Here is a 22961-nt window from a genome sequence, read left to right on the forward strand (position 1 = left end):
GATACAGATGTCGTGAAAAGAAGGGCCATCTGTACCCCAATGTTTATAGCAGCAATGGCCACAGTCGCCAAACTATGGAAAGAACCAAGATGCCCTTCAACGGATGAATGGATAAGGAAGATGTGGTCCATATACACTATGGAGTATTATGCCTCCATCAGAAAGGACGAATATCCAACTTTTGTAGCAACATGGACGGGACTGGAAGAGATTATGCTGAGTGAAATCAGTCAAGCAGAGAGAGTCAATTATCATATGGTTTCACTCATTTGTGGAGCATAACCAATAGCATGGAGGACAAGGGGCGTTAGAGAGGAGTAGGGAATTTGGGTAAATTGGAAGGGGAGGTGAACCATGAGAGACTATGGACTCTGAAAAACAGTCTGAGGGGTTTGAAGTGGCGGGGGGGGGGTGTGGGAGGTTGGGGTACCAGGTGGTGGGTATTATAGAGGGCACAGCTTGCATGGAGCACTGGGTGTGGTGAAAAAATAATGAATACTGTTTTTCTGAAAATAAATAAATTGGGGGAAAAAACAGTGAATAAAAACAATGGGAAGCAGTGAATAAAAACAATGGTATGAACATTGTCCAATGTACACTTAAAGGTAAGAAAGGACACTTCTTGAACAACAAGAGGTCTTAGGCAGTGAAAGACTCTGTTTGATCTATTTAAAATGAGGCTAAGTAAAGCAGTGGAAAATGCCTATCAAGCAAGACTGTGGCTTGTCAGGAAGATGGGCTTAGATGCTTCAAGAGTTTCATCTTGAAGTTCTCTATTTTGGTAGAACAAGACATTATTAGTTCATCATACTGAGTGCTGAGAGAATTGTTTGCTGATGTAAAATGGCTAGATTTGATCAAATGAAAACAAGGTCAGTAAAGAGCTGCAAGACAAGACTTGTGCATAAAACCAAATGATGTAGTTTCACAATGTGCCCTTCGCTGAAGGCAAGTCTTGATTTTCTTCCAGATGGGTCATCTGTAAATCCACTGAAATGTGGACAAACTCAACTTTCCTCCATGAGTTGGATTACGCTGTAGAGAAGATACCTGCTATATTTGTCACCTAAGCATTTCTTTGTTGTTCATTTTCTACCACCTCCATTTTATTTGCTCATGAAATACATGTTGACCCTTCTCTGCAAAACCTGTATTTTCTACTTTATAAAAGGAATCATATTTGAAATAACACAATGCATCCATGTGTACTATCTCCTACGAAGAACTAAAAACCATTGAGTATCATGGAAAACAATTTTTTTTTAACCTTTTCAAATGTTTTGACTTGTTACCTTTATGTTTTCACCTTCTGCCTGATTATTCTTCATCACCTTGACAGGGCAAGTGTGTTCTCATTTGTGATCTTCTCTCCTAAAATGAGTATGAAAAGTAAAGGCCACCTGTTGCCATTTAAGAATATGGTTTTTCTCTAAATCCACTTGACATTTCAAGGCTTCACATCTGCTACTTTGTGATAACATTTTCCTTCATAGACCATGTGGTTTCTAAAATGGTGTCACATGAGTAGAAAAATCTAGCCAAGAATGGTGTTTATGATTTCTAAGCTTAGGGTTGTTTTAGGATTTCATCCCCTGTAGGCAAAAGGGTGCACGGTGATTATTCTGGGCTCTTATTTAAAATATATGAGCACTTTTCTCCTTGTGTGACCACTCTGATCAGTTGCAAGTAACTGCTCATATTACTGGGTTGAGATTAGTGACTTACAGATGCCCAGATAAAATAGTCCTTACCAATTTGGGATGTCTGTCATTGGTGAGGGATTTACCAGTGTTCTCTGTTGGCTGTTCTTACTTCAGACTTCTTATGGGCAAGAGAAGGCTCTCACCTCTGTTTCAATCACATTTACATATCTGGCTGAGACAGCAGGGTCGCTACAGGCATGTGACAACACACTTCTACCTAACTGCCCCTCCCCAACCCCCTTTTCCCCTCTGCTCTTAGCTTGACTGATATTTAATCCCTGTGAGTTTTCTGAAGAAAGAAGAACCATTGCTGGCCTCGATTAAAAAGCCTAGGGAGGGTGATATGTGCTCATCAAGATAAACATTTATCTGCAACCCTCCTCTCTGGGCCTCAGGGGGCTCTTAATCACATCAGAGGTTCAGGTTGCAATATTTGCTCTTGGTGCATTTTCAGAGGCCAGGGTAATTCCATGGCCTGCAAATGAAGATAAGAGGCGGGTTGCAGACGAGGCAGCAGTTGCTGGTAGATAAGAGCGTGTTATTCCATGCCAGAGGTTAATGGGAATTGTCAGTGTGGTGGTGATTTTTCCAATCCTTTGTTTCTGTTTTGACAGAGGACATGGCCCGAGCCAAACACAGGATCCAATTTCCAAGAACACCTGTCGCTTCGTGGATCAAATGTAAGAGATACTTCTTGGGAACTCCTTCTATCCCAATACACCATGTCCCTAGGTCATATTCTGTCTACATTCTTGGCATAAACTTTCCTCTGGCCATGCCTCTTGTTGCCAAATGGCTAATCTTCTCTCTTCCCCATGTTGTTTGCTTGCAAAGCTTTAAAAATGTTTCTCTATTCTTTCTTTCTTCTTTGTTTCTGAGCAAGATATGTAAATGACAAATATATTTCAAGTCAACGATTAACTATTTCTGTCAGCATTACCAGAGAGCTCTGGGTAATAATAATCCACAAAGGAGTAAAAATTAAAGTTTATTTTTATATTAATATTTATAGGATATAGTCATCCTATATAAACACAACCACTCAGTACCCAGGGTTGCCCTCTCTCCATGGCTGCTCTCCACATGTGAGTCTAAATCTAGGGAAATGTGGCCCCTGCAATTGTAAACGATTCTTTGTACTTAGTAACTAAATGACTAGCATTCCTTTTCAGTGGATTTTTTTCCTTTTGCTTCTCTGAATAGTTGCAAATGGGTTCTGTTATTTTAAAAACACAAATATTTAGTAGACGAATCTATAACACGATAGGTACCATTCACCAGCCTACGGAACACAACTTGCCATAATCGGGTTATTTCACCTAGAAAAAAGAAGGGGCCTCTTGAGGAAAAAAAAAAAAAATCTTGTTGGTTCTGTTTTGAGGGCGTTAGTCTCTGTGTTGTTATCTACTCTAATAATACCATATCCCTTTTATTGAGTGCTTACCATGAGCCAAGCTCTGAGTAATGTTGCACATGTGATCCCATTTCATTCTTATGGAAAGTTCCTGAGTGGGTATCTCTCTCTCTCTCTGGTGGATGAGGATACCAACCCCAAGTGATGAGCAACTTGCCTGAGGTCTCACAGCTAAGAAGAGATTGAGCTAGGTCTTTCTGCTTCCAATGCCCATGTTCTTTTCTGCCTTCCAATAAGGCAATAGACTTGGCCTTCAGAGGAACAGTACCAAAGGATCTCTTTCCAGTTTCTTAATTTCTGAGGCCTTGTCATTTTTCCAGACTTCCCTGAGATCTTGAATATAACTGTACCTAACAAAGATGAGCCCTTGCTGAGAAGGCTGTGCCTAGAGCCCATGTTTCCTGCCTCCTAACCCAGAGCTCTTTCTCAGTTTCAATGCTCTCTCTCTGGAGGCTAATGGCTGGAGGTAAGAAAACAGCAAACCATTTTCATAAGTCCTTTCCCCATTTACTTTACCTCTTCTCTCCACTCCACAGCTACTCTTCTTTTCTCATTTTCAGAGACTTTATCCCTCAACATTTTATTGCATATATATTTGCTTTTTGTTTATCATGTTTCTTCATAATAGAATGTCTGCCCTAGGAGAGGAGAGACTTTGTTTCATTCACTGCTGTATCCTCAGGACCTAGTAGGCCCTCAATAAATATTTATGGGATAAATGAATGAAGACATAGATCTTTATAAGACTTAGTTAGATGCTTCCGTTCCCTTGAACGTGTTGGTGTTTGAAATTTAACAAAAACTCCTCTCTTTCACATACTATATATGAAGAGCTGTGGATACTTGGTTATGTACTCTAGAAGCAGTGGGTTTTGTTTTATAAAAATGATTTAATACATCATTAATATAGTAATGTTTCATATTCAGGACACATCTGTCTACAAGCTCTGTCCTTTTGAAAGCTCAGACCAATTTGAAATTAAATATACTTTAGAAAAATGCTCTAATTTATCATGCAACATCATACTGCTAAATGATTTGACATTTCTTTTTGCTCTACAACATGCAAAACATAACAAAACCGAATAACCCCCCCACCCCCCTTCTATTACATTGCTTTAACTTTTGGTAAAACTTTTTTCAGAAGTTCATTAAATTTAGGCAGAGTGTGCACATGATATCTCACGTTAAAAGGTTCAGATGTTCCAACTCAGAAGGATGTAGGGAGACTTAAACTTCAATGAGATTTCCTTGTTTTGACGGGGGTTGTGGGGGTGGTAGAAGGAATGCCCAGGGTGTTCTGCAGCAGTTTTCTGCCTCCATTGTTCCCCATGCCTTGCAGGGTATTGAAGGATTGAGATTCAGGCTATAACACAAATTTTCTGAGGCATTAGTACTTACAAAGCTGTGAGTGTTGAAGGGTTAAGAAAGGCCATGGTTGCTTGATGCTGGAGGGAAAGCTGGGAAGAAAATATTTTTATGCTTCTAATGTTAATCTAGAGAATGATCTTTCCTGCTTGAATAAGGGGGAAAAAGGCTTTCTTCTTATTTCATAATGCGACTGCATAAAATGTGATCTTTCTTGCATATGGAAATGACTCATTCTGAAAGGGTTTTCTCAGCCAAGGTTATCAGCTTTTCATTTTTCCTTCAGTACTACTAAAGGCTCCTTTGCTTTCTCTTTTCTCACCTCCCCACAGTGAGCTTTTGCTGTGTAATTTTTTCTGAAAGATCCAAATTTCCATTGACTCCTTTTACTTTAGAGTGTTTACTTAACAGCAAATGATCAATGTTGAGCTAAATAGGGAAGAAATCATCTGTATAGTTACATTTCTTTATATCTCTCAGCACATGCTCGCCTATTTTAAATGCTAACACGGCAAACTGTGTTGGATAAGCATTCTGGGGTGTCCATGTGTTCGTTATTTTGCAACATAAAGTGAAGATACTCAATCCTTGAAAATTGCTTTCTGAGATTGGATGCTGCACCGTGTCTCCTAACTCATATTTATCCTTAATAAAAAGGTATTACAGGAGGAATATGCTTGTACTTGCTGGATCAACTCTTTAGAATAAAGTAGGTTAAGATACATTGATATTTATTGTTTTGAGAAGAGGTGCTCTGGAAAAAGAGAAAGAGACAGAGATTGACAGAGAGTTTAATATACAGCTATTTACCAGGTAGACTGACTTCATCAAGAACGGCATGGATCTTCTATAAGGAAGTTAAGGGTTAAAAGTGTGGCAACTCTAGGAAGGCAGGTTTGAATTTGAGTTTTGACTTCAGTTTTCCAGCTTCTGGACAAATACTCAATACCTCTGGCATTTGCTGGCTTCCTCATTTACACAGTGGGTATAGTAAGAACATCAGTCTTGAAATAGAGTTAGTATGAGGGTACAATAGTTGATCTGTATAAAGCACTCACCACAAAGCTGAGTGTATGATAAGTCATTACTTTATGTTGACTACTACCATTATTGTTATTAAATAATTCAGCTGGCAAATGGTGAAGCACAATAAGGTTTGGACAGAGATGATCTGTAGCCAATGGGTCCTCATTAATTAATGTCATGTCCTCAGAGAAACCTGCTTTGAATGCCTAAATTAGGATACGCAACCCCTGGTATATATTTTCATAGCATCCTTTACTTTTTTCTTCATACAATTTACCACAGTTCTTTTTTTTTTTTTTAAGATTTTATTTATTGAGAGCATAAGCAGGGGGAGGAGTAGAAAGAGAAGGAGAAGCAGACTCCTCGCTGAGCAAGGAGCTTGATGTGAGGCTCCACCCCAGGATCCTGAGATCATGACCTGAACTGAAGGCAGATGCTTAATGGACTGAGCCACCCAGGTGCCCCTAAAGTTTACCACAGTTTTATTTATTTGTAGGATTATGATTTAGGGTGTGACAGGCGATGGAAAGGATCCTGGGTATTTTGTTAACTGCTTTATACCCTGGCATATTCCATAGTATCTGGAACAGAGTGGGTTCTCAAAAATCACTGGACGAATAGATGACAAATTCAGGAAAGATTTATGAGGTACTTACATCCCTGGCAGAGCACCTTTGTAAATGGATGAATGGATGAACACTTGTGGTTTCATCAGACTTCTTAGGCTGCTCTTTTTTAAGGTCCTTTGCTGGCTCTTTCTCCTTTGCTCAATGTTGAATTGTATTTAGAGTGATATATAGAGATATAACACGATAGGTACCAGATATAGGAGGACTAAGGTAGATTATTCCACAAATCCAATTCCATGTCAAAACTGTCTCATTGCTTTATTACATCACCACTCGAGACTCTGCAGTTTAGAACTGGAGAAACATGGTCCTTGAGGTCTTGAAATAGGTTCTATCTTTCTATTGTGCAGGTACTATTCAAATTCCCTTTGACAATGGCTTCTACAAGCGTGCATGACGTAAGGGTCTTGGTGCAGTTGGTTTCAATACAAACAGCACACTTACATGTACATGAGGACCAAACAGGTAATGTGAAGTGGTAAGCTGGCTAGGTGAGGACAGTGGCAAACGACATGAGAGCCCCGTTCCAGGGACAGCCATAACTCAAATTTCTATAGCTTTTTGACACACAAAAGTCCAATATTGCCAGATCTGCCAAATTTTCAAGAGAAGCTTGACATCTATATTTCTATGGGAAGTTTTCTTTTTAAAAACATTATCAATGAATTCTTTTTTTTTTTTTAATTAAAAAATTGTGTGCTCCAAACTGATAGTTCTTATGGTTGAATCCAACCCAGGGGGAAACTGTCCGGACAATTGCATCTGTATAACCCCAAATCATTCACTGTCAAGTGAAAAAAAAATAGTGTCCTAACTGTGAGAAAAGCTATTTTTAAAAAAGTGTACAAAGAATTGGACGCATAGATATAAATATTGGCTTTGGATTCATATAAATCTAGGTTTGCAATGTGATGCTGGACGAATTACTTAACCTCTCTGAGATTATTTCTACTGATAAGATTCTTTGATTCTCTAGGGGCTTACTTGACAGAAAGGAATATAGACTTCTATCTGTATTTTGTAATATGCTTAATTTTACTAAATGTACATACCTAATAAACAAAACTAGGAGACATCAAATTGAAAATTTGCAATTTATTACAAATTAATTAAACTCTCATAAAAAGTAGATTAAAATTTAAATTTTAATGTGACTAAAACTTTTGAAAACTATAAGTAAATACCTTTAAGAGTGACAAAATGACTATATTACAGTGTTTACTTAATTTGTTACTGTAATTACACTAAAACTATTCAAAATTATTGAAGCTTTGATTTCTTTATTAATTTGATATATGTATTCTTAAATACTTTTGTAGGAGTACAACAGTACTTGTTTTAATTTAACTTAAAACTATAGTAGAGTTTATATTGTCATCTTCCAGGATTACAGTGTCTTAGCTGGTTCCAAAAAAAAAAATCCCCTAAACCAAAAAGACCCCAGTATCTTCTTACACCACTTTGATTCTAGTATCTGGATTATCAACAAGTTAATTTCTGATGCGTGAATGAGACTGACTGCTTGTCCCAAATTGATTTGCACCAGCCAATGATCATTTGGCTAGGTCTCCTACAAAACTATACTGTATTTGTTACATTAGTGGCATGATTTGAATTCTGTCTCTATCCCAAAGATTTAGACATTTGCAGTTTGTGTTTTTCCCCCAGAATGAAGCATTCTTTAAATTTTGCATGGCCAGCACTGTATCATCAATTATCCTGTCAATGATTATATATTACCCTGTCCTGTAAGTATTATTAACAACTTATCTATGCCTCATTAGTACTTAATATAATTAGTAGGGCCATCTAGCTTTCTGAGAACATTTGGCTAACCAATCATCTCAAAATTCTACGGTGAACCCTCTTTCTTTTTGATCATTGAGTGTGACTACTGATTAAACCTCATTCCACCTGGTTATTATTTATGACCATAATCATTTTTTTTCTATTTGAGGGTGTAGTTCCAAAGTTGCTTGCAACTATTTAGCTGACTTATAATTTTCTGTACTTAGACATCAAGTACATATCTGTACCTTATGAACAGAAGTACAGAAGAATATATAGAAGCAACACATCTACATATAATCTCTCTTTTAATTATTATCATCAATCAGAAGGCAAATGTATATATTTATAGTCACTCTTCTTCTTTTTTTATTTTTCAAAGATTTTATTTATTTATTTGACAGAGAGAAAGATCACAAGTAGACAGAGAGGCAGGCAGAGAGAGAGGGAGAAGCAGGCTCCCTGCTGAGCAGAGAGCCTGATGCGGGGCTCAATCCCAGGACCGTGAGATCATGACCTGAGCCAAAGGCAGAGGCTTTAACCCACTGAGCCACCCAGGCGCCCCATAGTCACTCTTCTTTTTGCATTAGAACTACCATTTCATATATTTGTTAGAACTTTCCCTATCTGTTATCAGGATGGAATCATGGCCTTTCACAGACTCAAACTTGTTCTATTTAACTGTAATTATTGTTATTATTTTTAAAGATGTTATTTATTTATTTGAGAGAGAGAGAGAGCATGAGAAAGGGGGGGAGGAGCAGAGGGAGAGGGACAAGCAGATTCCCTGCTGAATAGGGAATCCAATAGAGGCTCAGTCCCAGGACTCTGGGATCATGACTGAGCTGAAGGCAGATGCTTTATGGAATGAACCACCCACGTGCCCCTCTTTCTCTTTTTTTGGTGCTCCAACTGCCTTAAGTTGGTCCATATGAGTTTATATAAGCTGGCCCTTTGTTCCGATGTCCTCAAGAGCATCTGTGTTCTTGAGCAAATGTTCTGGCTCTCCTGATACGACTCAGTTCCAGGGCAGGGAACCTGTTACCCTCTGAAAATCCCAGGTTTCCTTTGAGAAGAAACATACTGGAAACTAATGTCTGGAACCTAGAGATCCATATACAGGGTCGATGGGGTCAAAGTGCTGCTGATGCTCTTTAGAGAAAAAAGATGAAAAAAAAAGTATTTCCTTTTAGGAAATGGATTTTATGTTAAATTTTCCAATTTAGCTATTCTGTCACTGGATCTTTCCTTAAATATGATTTTCTAAGTAATTTTCTCCATATTAAAAAATAATTGGATAGGGGCATGACTCAGTTGCTTAAGTTGTCAGACTCTTGATCTCAGCTCAGGTCTTAATCTCAGGGTTATGAGCTCAAGCCCTCTGTTAGGCTACATGCTGCATGTGGAGCCTATTTAAAAAAAAAAAAATACCCCCCCCCAATCATACAGAAATTGTATAACCTTTGTTACAGTCCTTATATAGTCCTATATTTAACTGATCCATAGTCAGTTTGGGGAATTCTTCCACTTTTGAATAATAAGAAGTGAAAGAGAGAGAGAGAGAGAGAGAGAGAGTGTGTGTGTGTGTGTGTGCGCATTCACATACTTATCTGCCCCTTGTTCCTGACTCAGAGCTCCTAAAATTCCTTGAGATTTCCTGGGTGATTGACTGGAGATCTTTTGTTCTAATGTGATTCTTGGTGGGCTTCTAGATGGGGGCTGGTTATCAGAAAGACTAAGCTATGATTAGAAGTTTAGATTTTTCAGCCCCCCCCTTCCCCATTCTATGGAGTGGTAAGAGAGGCTGGAAATGGAGTTAACAATTGATCATGCCTGCATGATGAAGCCTCTGTAAAAATCCTCAAAATACAAGGCTCAGAGAGCATTAAGGTTGGGAAACATCCAGGTAGTAGGACGGTGGCCCACTCCCAACTCCATGGCGTCTGAAGCTTCTGTGCTCAGGACCCTTCCAAATCACACTTTTTGTACCTCTTTGGCCATTCATTTGTATCCTTTAAAATATTCTTTGTAGCAAATGAGCAGTAGTTTGTAAGCTGTTTTCCTGGGTTCTGTGAGCTGCTTTAGCAAATAATCAAAAACTAAAGGAGTGGGTTATGGGAACCTCCCATTTGTAGCCAAGCTGGAAGAAGTGTGTGTTACCTAGAGGTACACTACTTATGATTGGCATCTGAAAAGGGACAAAGTTCTTGACCTCTGGAGTATGTATTAATGCCAGGCAGTTAGTGCCAGAATTGCTTTATATGGAAAATCCACATAATTTCTCAGTGGAATGACTAACAACATGTACCTTACAAAGTTGTTGTGAAGAGTAAAGAAGTTGCCTCACAGTGCAGAGGACATATTTGAAATATGCAATCTAATACGATTAAGCACACATAACCTTAAGAAACATACTTACCTACAATGCAAGCTACCTCTTACTTAGAAAGTAGCATTCACATGTAAACTGTAGAAGCTCTATTTAAAATGTACAAGTGATACACATTACTTTTTCAAAAATACACTTTATTTTTCAAAAATAAATGCCTTCTATCTCTTTTGTATTTTTAATCCTCTATGCAACATTCTGTAGCGCTTTTAAATATTTTTGTATTAACAGTGAAATTATCCATCTGGGTGGTTTCTGCATCCGCCTAAGTATTAATGATTTGTTCTGATCTGTCTCCATTTATGGAAGAGCTGTTACACCATAAAGGATCGGGTGGTTTGGCCTGAAACCATTAGGAAAAAGCAGATCCAACGGTTAGGTGACTCGGATGTATTTGGAGCAACCATGGTCATAATCATGGGCAATTCTTTTTGTAGCTGTTTTTTAAATCCCAACATTACTGTGGATGGCACTATAAAAAATGAATCCCTATCCCGGCTTCTCTTGAATCACTGATGAAGCTGATTTTGAAAGATACTTCATTTTATTCATTAATCAGAAATCCATCAGTCTTTTCATACACACCCACTAAATACCCTACTATGTGATGAAAGCTGTTTAGTGCACATAGCATCATTTCTTAATACCCAGTATTTAAAAAAAAAAAAAAAAAAAAAAAACCACCCTTAACTGTTATGGAGAAAGATCACTAGTTTTAGACCCAAAAGTCCTTATTTTAAACTCAGCTCTATCTTACTAGCTGCAGTCTTTGGTGAAGTGAGTTCCTTTCTGGGCCTTGTTTTCTCCTCTGTTCACCAGTGAAGAAAATGCTTACCTAATTAGGTTGTAGGGAGGAATAAATTTAACAAGATGAGGTTTGAAAAAATGCTTTATACACTGAATATATACGTAAATGTTTTACTAGTGAAAAGCAGAATATAAGGTACATTGATCTTAAGATTTAGAAATACCTAATGAATTTGTTAACCGCAATGTTTTAAACTGTCATTGCCTAAAAACGATCATATTCATGAGGTGTTTTACTAGTTCTGAGGAGAAAGAGAGCATACGTTAGAAGGTGGGGTGGTCAGGCACTGCTTATGTAGGAGATAAGACTCAAATTAGGCTGCAAAGAATTGCTAAGGATTTGGGCGGAAAGCGAAGGAACAGAAATAAGCAACCTACAAACATGTCAGGCCAGAGAGCATAGATCCTGCTGCCTCTAACTGAGGCTTCCTGAGAGAAGCAGAAAGTACAAATTTGGAGAAGTCAAATGGAGCTAAATTTTGGAGGCTCTTGAATATCTGGCTAAGGATTTCAGACTATGCAATAGGGAAACTTAAGTGGTAAATTGAGTTTAATCTATAAGGCCTTAATGAGATTTTGACTATTTTTCCATGTACACATAGGTAATCGTTTTATTTAATGATAGGGTAAGATTTGCCTTGATACTGTTTTCCATAATTTTCAACTAATTTTTTTTGAGTAGCCCTTGAAGATGATTCTGGGAAATATATTTTTTTTCTTTTGCAAAGGCAAAATTTCTGGGTGAAACTGAAGCCCAGTGTGTTGATTCTCTAAGCCCATCTCTTCACATCCTCTTTCTTCTTGCAGACAAATATTTTGAACTGTTTCCCAAACCTGTTTTTAGACCTCCTCATGCTATCCAGCATGCTGTTCTGTGTCTGGTAGCATTCCAGACACTCCGTGAGTACAAAGACCCTTTCTGTCTTACCTGCCCTATCTCCAGCCCCTGCTATAGTACCAGGCACACAGTAAGTCCTTAGGAGAAATTTGTTGAACAGATGAAGGAAGGAAGCTGGGAAGGATAAAAATGAAGGAATGAAGACAGGAAGCAAGCCTACCTAGAAAATGACGGGCAGCATCATTTAAACAAGTTGCAACCCCTTGTGTTGGACCATTTACAAACCCAATTCTTCATGATGGGGTGTTAAAGAGTAAAATCAATAAGAAAGATTTATCTTGCAAAATAACAGAATGTTTTGAGAAACGCCTTGTCACAGAAGGGCCAGTAGGGAATTTTTAATGGGCCATATATTCCTGGCCATTTTTCCCATCCATTGACTTGGTATGATGTAATTTTAAAGTGCTTGGGAGCTTAAAGGAGATTTAAAGGAACTCTGAGTGCTGACATGAAAAATAGGAGCAGTGGGTAATAGTTGCTGTGTCGGTTGGTTGCAGCTACATATCGACAAAACAAAGTCACAAGACTATTTTGTTCTCTACCGCCTTCCAACTTTTTTCTTCCATCAGAGAGGAAGCCTTTATGTCTAAAATGTGGTGATATTTTTAGGAGAAAATGAGTATGTGAGCACAGTCATAAATAACTCTAATCTATTATTTAGAGACATTAACAAGTTCTCCTGTGTATATATGGCTTTGAAAAGAAAAAAAAAGGCAGAAAATCACAATGGAAGACTAAGTTGCAGAATGACCTTTGAAATGCCTTTATCGTATTGCTGCTCTCCTGTGGGACTAAGTTTATTTGGAAGCAGGGGTTTCATTTAGCTATAAAGAGAGGGAAATCACCACTTTTTATTTTACCATTAATATCTTCTAGAATTATGGCTTCCATTATGGCAGCCAAAGCCATATGTGGCTATTTAAATTTAATTTAAATGAATTGAAATTACATAAAATTTAAAATTCAGTGCTCAGTCACATTACCAATATCTCAAGTGCTTAATAGACACAAGTGGCTAGGGATGACGATACTGGACAGTAAGCATACAGAAGTTTCCACCATTGCAGAATATTCTATTGGACAGTGCTGCTTTAGAATCAGCTGTATCTATTTTCTTAAAAACAACCAGGCTTTCGGCGTAACTGTCAATAGCCAATATTATCTGACCTGGACTCACAGTATCTCTAGGTCTTTCACTTAAGATTATTATTATTATTTTTTAGCTGTTTTCATTTTCATCATATGAATCAACTGGCAAGATTGTCCTGAGCCTGCTGGAAAGGGCTAGAATGGTTTTGTAGGAAGCAGCAATATAGAAGCTTCTATTAAACACACTTAACTATTTATTTCTTGCTATGTAAGAGGTTGAATAATAATGTTAGCTAAATAGATGCTTCTTTAATACATATTATATTATATTATATTATATTATATTATATTATATAAAATTTTCCCAGCTATGCTGTGAAGGCCATTCCAGAGAAAGCTCCTTAGGCAAAGCAGGGTTCCATGTCAAGTAAGTATGGGAAATGCTCTGGGCCATTCTTCATACTGCATTCTTCTTACAGCTTGTAAGAATATTCCACTTCATCCTTAAACAAAACAAAAATTATCTTCAAATGCTTCCTTCTGCCTCTTATTTTTTTTAAGTTTTATTTAATTTTTCTTTTTGTAGCTGTTTTTTAAATCTCTGTGCCCGTCATGGGCTCAAACTCATGGGCCCGAGGTCAGGAGTCACACGCTCTTCTGACTGAGCCAGGTAGGCACCCCCTTCCATCTGCCTTTTAAAATCCACACTCCCTACTAGGAGGTCCAAGGCCATGCATCTAGATCCCACTTAACCTTTGCAACTTCATTTCTTGCCATTCTCTCCTACTCACTCTGTCCAGACACAGTGGCCTTTTAAAGTCTTTAAAATGACCATATTCTTTGCAGGCTTAAATTTTTGCACATGTTGTTCCTCTTACCTGGAACGTTATTCCCCCTCCTTTCTCCTCCAACAAGCTTCTTTGCATAACTTAGTACTCAGCTAGAACATCTCTTCTTTGGGGAGGACTCATGTGATCATCTCCCCAGATCCCAGTGAAGCTCAATCTGACAGGGCTCTGTTTTTCTTCCCTTGGCCATCCCTTTCACAATTCAGCCTTATATATTGGCTTATGAACTTGCTTATTTTCTTTTGCCTCCACTAGACTGTAAGCTCTACAAGTGTAGACACCATGGCTATTTTATTCATCATTGGTTAACACCTAGTGTGCTGGAGCCAGTTTGTACTGGCTGGAAAGAGCTGAGTATATGCATTTCGTTACTATTTCAGATTCAGTGATGTTACCCTGATGGCTTGAAATTCACCGTGTTTGAGTGTATACATTATCGAAATTAACAAACACTACAAGTTGGGGTGTTTGGTGTTTCTTTTTTCTCTAGAGAGCTGGTTTTTAAACATTTGCCAGCACACCTCTGTTACCATCTTACCTGGCATATAGTAAATTCTTAATATTTGTTAAATGAACCAAGTAATGATTGTCTGTTGGACAATAATAATGCCTACTAATAGGTTAATGTTCTAAGAAGCTCTTTAAATCAATTTCATATGTAATCTGATATTCCCAAACTATATGGCCAAGGAACATTGCAACTAACTCTTTTGAATGTCACTCAGTAGTGTGGAGCACATTTTGGGAAATGTTGCCCTAAAACATTAAGGAAGAGGAAATATACATGCCCTAATATGGCTTCTCTGTTCTATAAAGACTCCTAACACAGAAGATTCCACAGCATGTAAGGAAGCCGAATCTCATAACTGTGAGGCATTACTGCTGTCCCTACTACACACAAAGCAGTGCTCGGTAAACCAAGTAACCTTATTCAGTAGGGAGCTATTAGGGGAGGCTACTTACATAATCTATAAACATGAGTTAGCTCTTTATTGTGTGTTGAAATTGTATAGGAGCTTTGTAGCATTCAAAAGAAGTAACAAAAATATTTCTTGCCTACTGGGAAATTATAGTCTCAGTGAAAAAACAGAGCCATCGTCTGAGGAAATGCTAAGTAGTTGCGCATTTGGCCACGTATTTATCTTATGGACCCCAAGTTAGGCTGGAGCAGAAAGGTACTGTGTTTCAGGTGAAGGCAGAGGGGTGGGAAAATGTACTGCTTGATTGGTTGTTTCTACAGGAGCAAGGGCTCCCATTAAGAACTCACCAGACACATTGGAGAGGGGAAATCAAATTTTGAGGACCTTGTAGGCAAGCTAAAGTGTTTGGACTTGGTTAAGTCTTGGTTTGGACTTGGTGAAAATTTGAGGAAATGAAGCTAAAATTCAAGTAGTGGAGTCTACTCCAGAGAGACTCTTTGTAGGCTATTAGAGTAGACCCAGACCATTAGTCCAGGCTGCAAAAACCTTACATGGTCTGGCCCTCCCTACATCTGTAGCATCACCTTACATGGTTCTTCCATGACTACTACTATTTATTCTAGACAGCCTGGCCTCTGTTCAGATCTCAAATTCATGATATGCTTCCTTTTCCTCCAGGACCTTTCGTATGGATAGAATGTTCTTCCACACATTTACCTCTTTATCTAGTTAACTTCTACTTGTCCTATAGGTCTCAATTCAACTGTCACTTCTCTAGGCAAGGCTTTTCTTACCACTTCCCTCCCTATACCCACATTAGATTACTTGGTTGTAATCACTTATAAAATTGAGAGCAGTTAGATTAGTTTGTAATTACACACTCATTAGTCTGATCAGTTATAATCTGTCTTTCTCACTAAACTATATATTTCCTAAGAATGGGCACTAGTGTTTGCTCTGTATACCCAGGCATAGCCCAAGCATGACACCATAATTGACATTTACTTAATACATGTTTTTGGAATGAATGAATGAATGAGTGAGTGAGTGAATTAAATGCAATTGATCAAAATCCCAAATACCATCAAACAGGGTGAAAGCTTTGCAGAGTAGATACAGTTTCTAAAATTATCTTGACAGCCAAATGTAACAGGCTGAAATTTAAGAGGGAAAATATGATGAAGAAATGAGGAGGCAGAGTAGAGCAGATGGGGAAGGAGCGAGTTTTAATTAACTGTAGGTTTAATGTGGTCTCAGAGTAGTGTGGCAGAAAAGCTGATGCAGCCTCCAACTGCAGTAATTGGAATGTATACACTCCACATGAGAGATAATTGTTTCCCTCTCCTCTGCATTCATCCGATTACTCATGGAAGACTGTGCCCAATTCTGAAGAAAAAAATTTAGATAAAAAGAAGCATGTCCAAAGGAGAATAGCCAGAATGATGTGGGAGACTCAAAAAATGGTGCTGTGAGCATGAACTTGAAGGAATTAGCAATGCTCGTTCCAGAGGAAAATAAAGTCTGAGGGATCATGTTGATTGTCTGAAAGTCTTATTGTAAATATTTTGAGACCAAATCGCAAAGGTAAAAAATAAATAAATAAGTTGCAAAAGTAGATGCAGAAAGAATAAAACCAACAATTCTGTTACCTTTTCCCCTTTAAACAATAGAAAAAATGCTGAGGTTTTAATTTAAAAAAAAATGCATTTGGAAATATACATGGAAAGGCAGATTTTGAGGTGTATAGGAAAAGCCCACCATTAGGAAGAAGTGTCTAATAATAATTATAGATATCCTGTAATAAAGTGGGCTACCTTATGAAAATGGTGAGTTACCTGTTAGAGGAGGATGCAAGCAAAGTCAGTCTGAAGCCTGTTGGGTTTGCTGTTGAGGGAGATTCATGTATCGGTTAAGAGTTTGGCTGAATTGCCTCTGAAGTTCAATGGGGAAATAAAGACAGTAATTGATCTCAGATGGCTGCTCTTTAAAAATGGAGTTTAAAAATGAACTGTTGAGGGGCGCCTGGGTGGCTCAGTGGGTTAAGCCTCTGCCTTCGGCTCAGGTCATGATCCCAGGGTGCTGGGATTGAGCCCCACATCGGGCCCTCTGCTCAGCGAGGAGCCTGCTTCCTCCTCTCTCTCTGCCTGCCTCTCTGCCTGCTTGTGATCTCTCTCTCTGTCCAATAAATAAATAAAAATCTTAAAAAAAAATGAACTGTTGAATTTGGAGTCCATCAAGATGTCCTTCCTTAGGTGAATGAATAAATAGAGTGTGATACACCCAGGCAATGGAATATTATTCTGTACTAAAAATGATGAAAAATGACCAAATAATGAAAAGACATAGAGGAAACTTAGATGCGTATTATTAAGTGATAAAAGGAAAACTATGTGGCATTCTGGAAAAGACAAAACTATGAGACAGTAAAAAGATCAGTGGTGAGGGGAGGGAGGGATGAATAGGCAGAGAAGGAAAGATTTTTAGTGCAATGAAACTATTCTGTATGATATTATACTGGTGGATACATTTGCCAAACCCTATAGAATGTATAATACCAAGAGGGAATTCTAATGTAAACTTTGGGTGATAATGATGTGTCAATGTAGATTCATTGATTGTAACAAATATAGCTCTCTCATGAGGGATCATAATAGTTGGAAAGCTATGCATGTAGAGGAACAGGGAGTATTTAAGAACTCTGTACCTCCTGCTCAGTTTTGCTGGGAGCCTCAAACTGCTCTAAAAAATAAGGTCCTTTCTTTTCTTTTTTTTTTTTTTTTAATGAGTTGTTACACCAATTCATAGAATTGTGGATCTGTCATCTTGTGCTTTTTAATCTAAGGCTTAAAACTTTCACTTTCAAACTTTGACCATGTCTTTTTTTACCCAAACAAGTTTATTTGCAGTTTTATAAAAAATGTAGAAACATCTTTCTTGAGTCTTGGTACCAAAATTACTCAAGCCTTTCCCCTTTTGTATCCATTACATAAAAATCTAAATTTGGTCATGAAAATGTTTTTGACTTATCTTATAAGATATAAAAAATCTTGACCTGAATAATATGGTGCTTTGCTATTCAGGACAATAAAAAAGGGGAAAAATAGATTGTAAGATTGCAATATGATTTTCTTCCTTTAATAAATGGAAAGTAAGAATCCAGTCCCCAAGGGAAGTGTTAGTACTTTGGGCAATGAAGAAGAATGCTTGGTTTTCCCCTGGTTGCCTATATAATTCAGTTTCTAGAGCATTGATTTGGAAATTCCAAAGGATAGTTGCTTTTGATTTTCATTGTTTTTGAAATTCATCTTCTCCTAGTAACCTGTGGTCTGCATCTAGCAAATGGGACGACTGAGTTTCTGAGGTATGTGTGTGCCTTGACATGACAACGCATCTAGTCTGGAACACATGGAATAAGGCACTGTTTTGATTTTTATCAACTAAAAGATTTAAAAACTGAAAATATTCTTGGAAACAGTAAGAGTTCTGAGGTCTTTACTGTCAGATTTTCATACAAGTCTGCCCTAGGTCAGCATTTTCATTTTCTTTGCTTGTCTGATGTTTATCTAGTGGCTGTTCATATAGGAAAAGAAAGTGATATCTGGAAGCCCCTTTTGTACAGTCAGCATTCTAACTCAAATTCTCCCCCATAGGAGAATTAGTCAGGAGTTCATGCTGGCCTACCGAGAAATGATGTCTGAGTTTTCTAATATTCGGTAAGAAAATAGGATCAGAAGTGAATGTTCTCTTTTTAAAGATTTTATTTATTTATTAGAGACACAGAGAGAGAGAACGAGCAGGGGGAGAAGGGACAAGCAGACTCCTTGCTGAGCAGGAAGCCCAACTCGGGGCTCCATCCCAGGACTCGGAGATCATGACCTAAACTGAAATCAGACACTTAACTGATTGAGCCACCCAGATGTCCCAGAAACGAACATTTTCATTAAATAGAGCTGGGAAGTGGAATCTCCCAAGAAGGAAGAGTTTAGAGCTGAGAGTAGACTTGGGGGTCAGGCCTACCTGATGCTGGGTCAATCAGCCCAGGACCCTCAACATCTGTGTGTAGCTTGGTCCTGAGAGGTTGGAGGAATAGGTATTCCTACTGGACCCTTTCTGCACAGTGCCTTTTGTTCAGTCAAAAGCCTGTGCCTCTCAGAAGGCTATCGAAGACTCATTTTTCTCCACAAGCAACCTCATTACTTTCTTCTATGGGTAAAAGTCATGTTGGGATTTTTTTTTTTTTATGATGGCTTCCATTGAGAGATAAAATGATTCTTGCTTTTTCCTCTTAGCCCTCGTCTTTCCTCTTTCTTCTTTCCCTGCTTACTCCATGGAGTAGTGAACTAGTAGTGATTATAGAACTAGTAGTGTGAACTAGTAGTGATTATAGAATTCTAAGGTTCAATGGAAGGATCATTTGAAGGTTCCCTAGAATGTGACAAGAGGGGATAGGCAAAGCCAAGGCAGGAAAATGTGGGCAGGCCCTACTGTGCACATAACTCTCCACAACCTTGCTTTTTAGCTCCTTCTCTCCCATTCCTCTTCTCTATGTTCTGTGCTACCAGCCCACCAAGCTGTTTCTCACATGGTCTCATGCTTTTGGTTTGCCTGATGTGGCTTTCCCCTATCATGGCCTCCTAACTCTCTTTGATTCTGCAAGAAACCTTACCTGGCCCCCTCACGGGTGGTTTGGTGCTGCTGTATATTCTGTGTTTAATTATGCTTGTGTTGTCTGAAGTTACTTACAATGACCTGTTGAAACAGGCCTGTTGTACCAGACAGTGAGCTTCCTGGGTATAGACACTGTGTTTGATTCATGTTTCATCTGCAGGGCTTAGCAATTGCCTGGTATATAGTTGATGATAAGGAAAGTGTTTTTGAATGAATGAATGAATGAATGAATGAAATACTTCTTTTCTTGCTATGCCTTTCCTGGAGGTTGAGTCCCTTCAAGAATGCAATCGTTTATACATATATTTATTCAGCATGTGATAAACTGGGTTTGGTAGAAGGCCTCAGGACCTGATGCTTTTTTCCCCCCATTATATCCATAAACTCTCTTCCTGAAAATGATGGAAATACCTCCTCTAAGGTCCACTTAAACATTACTTACAATAAATGGCTAGATGGATTGTAGGGCTCAGACTAGTAAAGCTCTACCATTATTGATTAATTCCCAATAGGATGTACTGAGAGGGCATTTACATTTCTTTATAGAGTACATAGCATTGATTTTCAAACTCACCCACTAGAGTATGAGGAGTCCTCAGAGGACACAGGGGGCAGGCCCAGAGAACAAGGTAGGTAGGGGGGACTCTGACCAGAGGTTTTAGTACCACCCCCCCCCATCTACGACTTAGTTTTCAACTCTGTGGGGTTTTTTTTGTTTTGTTTTTGTTTTTGTTTTTTTACAGCCATGTCCCATAAAACTCTTCTTTGAAGAATAGATTTGCTGTCTAAAATAATTCAGGGGTGCCTGGGTGACTCAGTGGGTTAAGCCTCTGCCTTCGGCTCAGGTTGTGATCTCAGGGTCCTGGGATCAAGTCCCACATCAGGCTCTCTGCTCAGCAGGGAGCCTGCTCCCTCCTCTCTCTCTCTGCCTACTTGTGATCTCTCTCTCTCTGTCAAATAAATAAATAAAATCTTAAAAAAAAATAAAATAATTCACAAACCATTGGTGTTATTTCTGACAAGTGAGGTTAAAGAAAATAAAAGTGTGTGTGTGTGTGTGTGTGTGTGTGTATTTATTATTGTGGTAAAAAAAACACATAACAAAAAATTGATCATCTTAACTATTTTTAAGTGCATAGCACAGTAGTGTTAACTCTATGTACATTGTTGTGCAACAGATTTCTAGAACTTTTTTATCTTGCAAAACCATATTCTTTTAAATACAGTAATATTCGAGCAGGATGATTTTGCTATTAATTGCTCATTTCAGTCTGATTGTAAGTCTATTTGCCTTCCTTTGGTCAATTTATCATCCTAACAAGATAAAGGATATTTACTTCTTTATTACTTATTTATTTCCTATTTATTCCCTCTTGTATTTTTTGGGTGAAGAGGACATATTGGCATGCTAAGCTATGACCTTCTATTCTTAAATACCATATCTTGGCTTTCTTTATGTAATGAAAGACTTTCTGGGGTAGGATTTAATATGGACCATCTAGTTCAACCCCCTTATTCGACACATGAAAAAAGTATATCCAAGGAAGCTCGGTGACTTGCTCAGTTGCAGAAGTAGATTAAGTAACAGCATATGGACAAGTTTTCTTACCTCCTGATCAAATAATTCCCCTACTTTATTAGCTTTATTTCAAAATCAAGGGTGGGTGGATTATCTGAAATCTTTTACATTGAATTCTTTGCTACGTTCACATTCCAATTCTTTTTGTAAGTACTGGTAATGGGAGGAAGGAGAATACTAATGATGGTATATGTCTAATTGTTACCTGCTACAGGCCAGACACTAATTATGGATTTCACATAGGCTAAACTTTTTATAATTTAAAAAATTATAGTAAAATATTCACAAGATCAAATCACTATCTTTACCATTTTTAGAGTGCAGCTAAGTGTATTAAATACATTCACATTATTATACAACATTCACCACCATCCATCTCCTTAACTCTTTTTATCTTGTAAAACTGAAATTCTGTAGCCATACAATACTAACTCCCCTTTTCCCTTCCCCCAGCCCCTGGCACCCACCCTCTACTTTCGGTCTTTGTGGATTTTATTAATCTAGATACCTCATATAAATAGAATCATACAATATTTGTCTTTTGGTGACTGGCTTACTTCACTTTTTTTATCCTTAAGTTTCATCCATACTATGGCATGGATGTATCTGAATGGCCTTCTTTTTCAGACTGAATAATATTCCATATATGTATATGCCATATTTTGTTTATCCATTCATCTGCCAGTGATTAGGCTGTCTCACTTTTGAGGGGGCATTATTATCCTCTTTTCATGGATAATGAAACGAAGAACAAAGAATGTTCAGTAACTTCCCACTGGTCACAGAGCTATAAGCAGGGGAGTTACAAGCCAAGCCCTCATTCACATGAATTTAAAAGCTATGTTCTTTTCAGCATCTGAGGCTTTCTCCCAATATCTGTAACATATTTTACCTACATTAGCATGGTTAAGGGGATGGAAGTCCTTAATATTACATTTCAGATGCTTTATTTCTTTTACTTTAGAGGTAATCTAGAAGGAACATTCACTAACCTTTTAAAAAATCGATCCGGTTTTTAACCTTTAAGGTTTATTTACTTGCTGGGAATAAGGTATTTATTCTAAGTGATTTTTATCATAGTATGAATACATGGCAATATTCAAATAAAAAGTGGATTTTTTTTCAACACATAGTTCCTTGGTAAAATACAACATATAAAAATCAACTTACACTGCTAAGAAAAATCATTATGCCCTTTAGAGTTGGAGGAAAATATTACCAGCATGGGCTTCTCTTCTGTGAAGCCAAACAAAATAAACTGAGCTTTAAGGATCTATATCCCCACTTTCATGATGATAATAGCTAACATTTACTGCCTTACAGCTATGTGCCAGGCATTACACTAAACACTTTATGTACATTATCATTACATCCTCTCAGTGGCCATTTGAGGTCAGTACTCCCCGTGTCCTCATTCTATAAAGGACAAGTGATGTTGAGAGAGAGGTTAGGTAACTGTTAGGGGTGAAATGTATCCTCCCCATAAAGACATGTTGAAGTCTTATTAGTATCACACAATGTGATTTCATTAGGATATAGGGTCTTTACAGAGTTAAACCAATTAAAATAAGGTCATTAGGGTGGGCTCTAATCCAGTCTGACTGTGTCTTTATAAAAAGGGGAAATTTGGACACAGAGATGGAGACATGCAGAGAGAAAATGACCGTGTGACTGAAGCGATGCATCTAGAAGGCAGAGTATGCCAAGGGTTGGCAGCAAATAATCAAAAATCAAGGCCAGGAAGGATTCTCCCCTTGGGCCAGCAGAGAGAACATGCCCTGCCAACACTATGATTTCAGACTTACAGCTTCCAGGACTGCCAGACAATAAATTTC

General features: G+C 38.0%; 1 long non-coding RNA gene across 1 annotated transcript in view; it reads left to right on the top strand.

Annotated features, from left to right (window-relative positions):
* LOC122910628 overlaps nucleotides 1-22961 on the top strand; it is a 117604-nt gene that overhangs the window by 23059 nt on the left and 71584 nt on the right. Inside the window, exon 3 of the long non-coding RNA XR_006385256.1 lies at nucleotides 2318-2383. This is a non-coding gene — a long non-coding RNA (uncharacterized LOC122910628). The remainder of the gene's footprint in view (nucleotides 1-2317; nucleotides 2384-22961) is intronic.

Source organism: Neovison vison, chromosome 6 (genome assembly GCF_020171115.1).
Source record: "Neovison vison isolate M4711 chromosome 6, ASM_NN_V1, whole genome shotgun sequence".
Lineage (NCBI taxonomy): Eukaryota > Metazoa > Chordata > Mammalia > Carnivora > Mustelidae > Neogale > Neogale vison.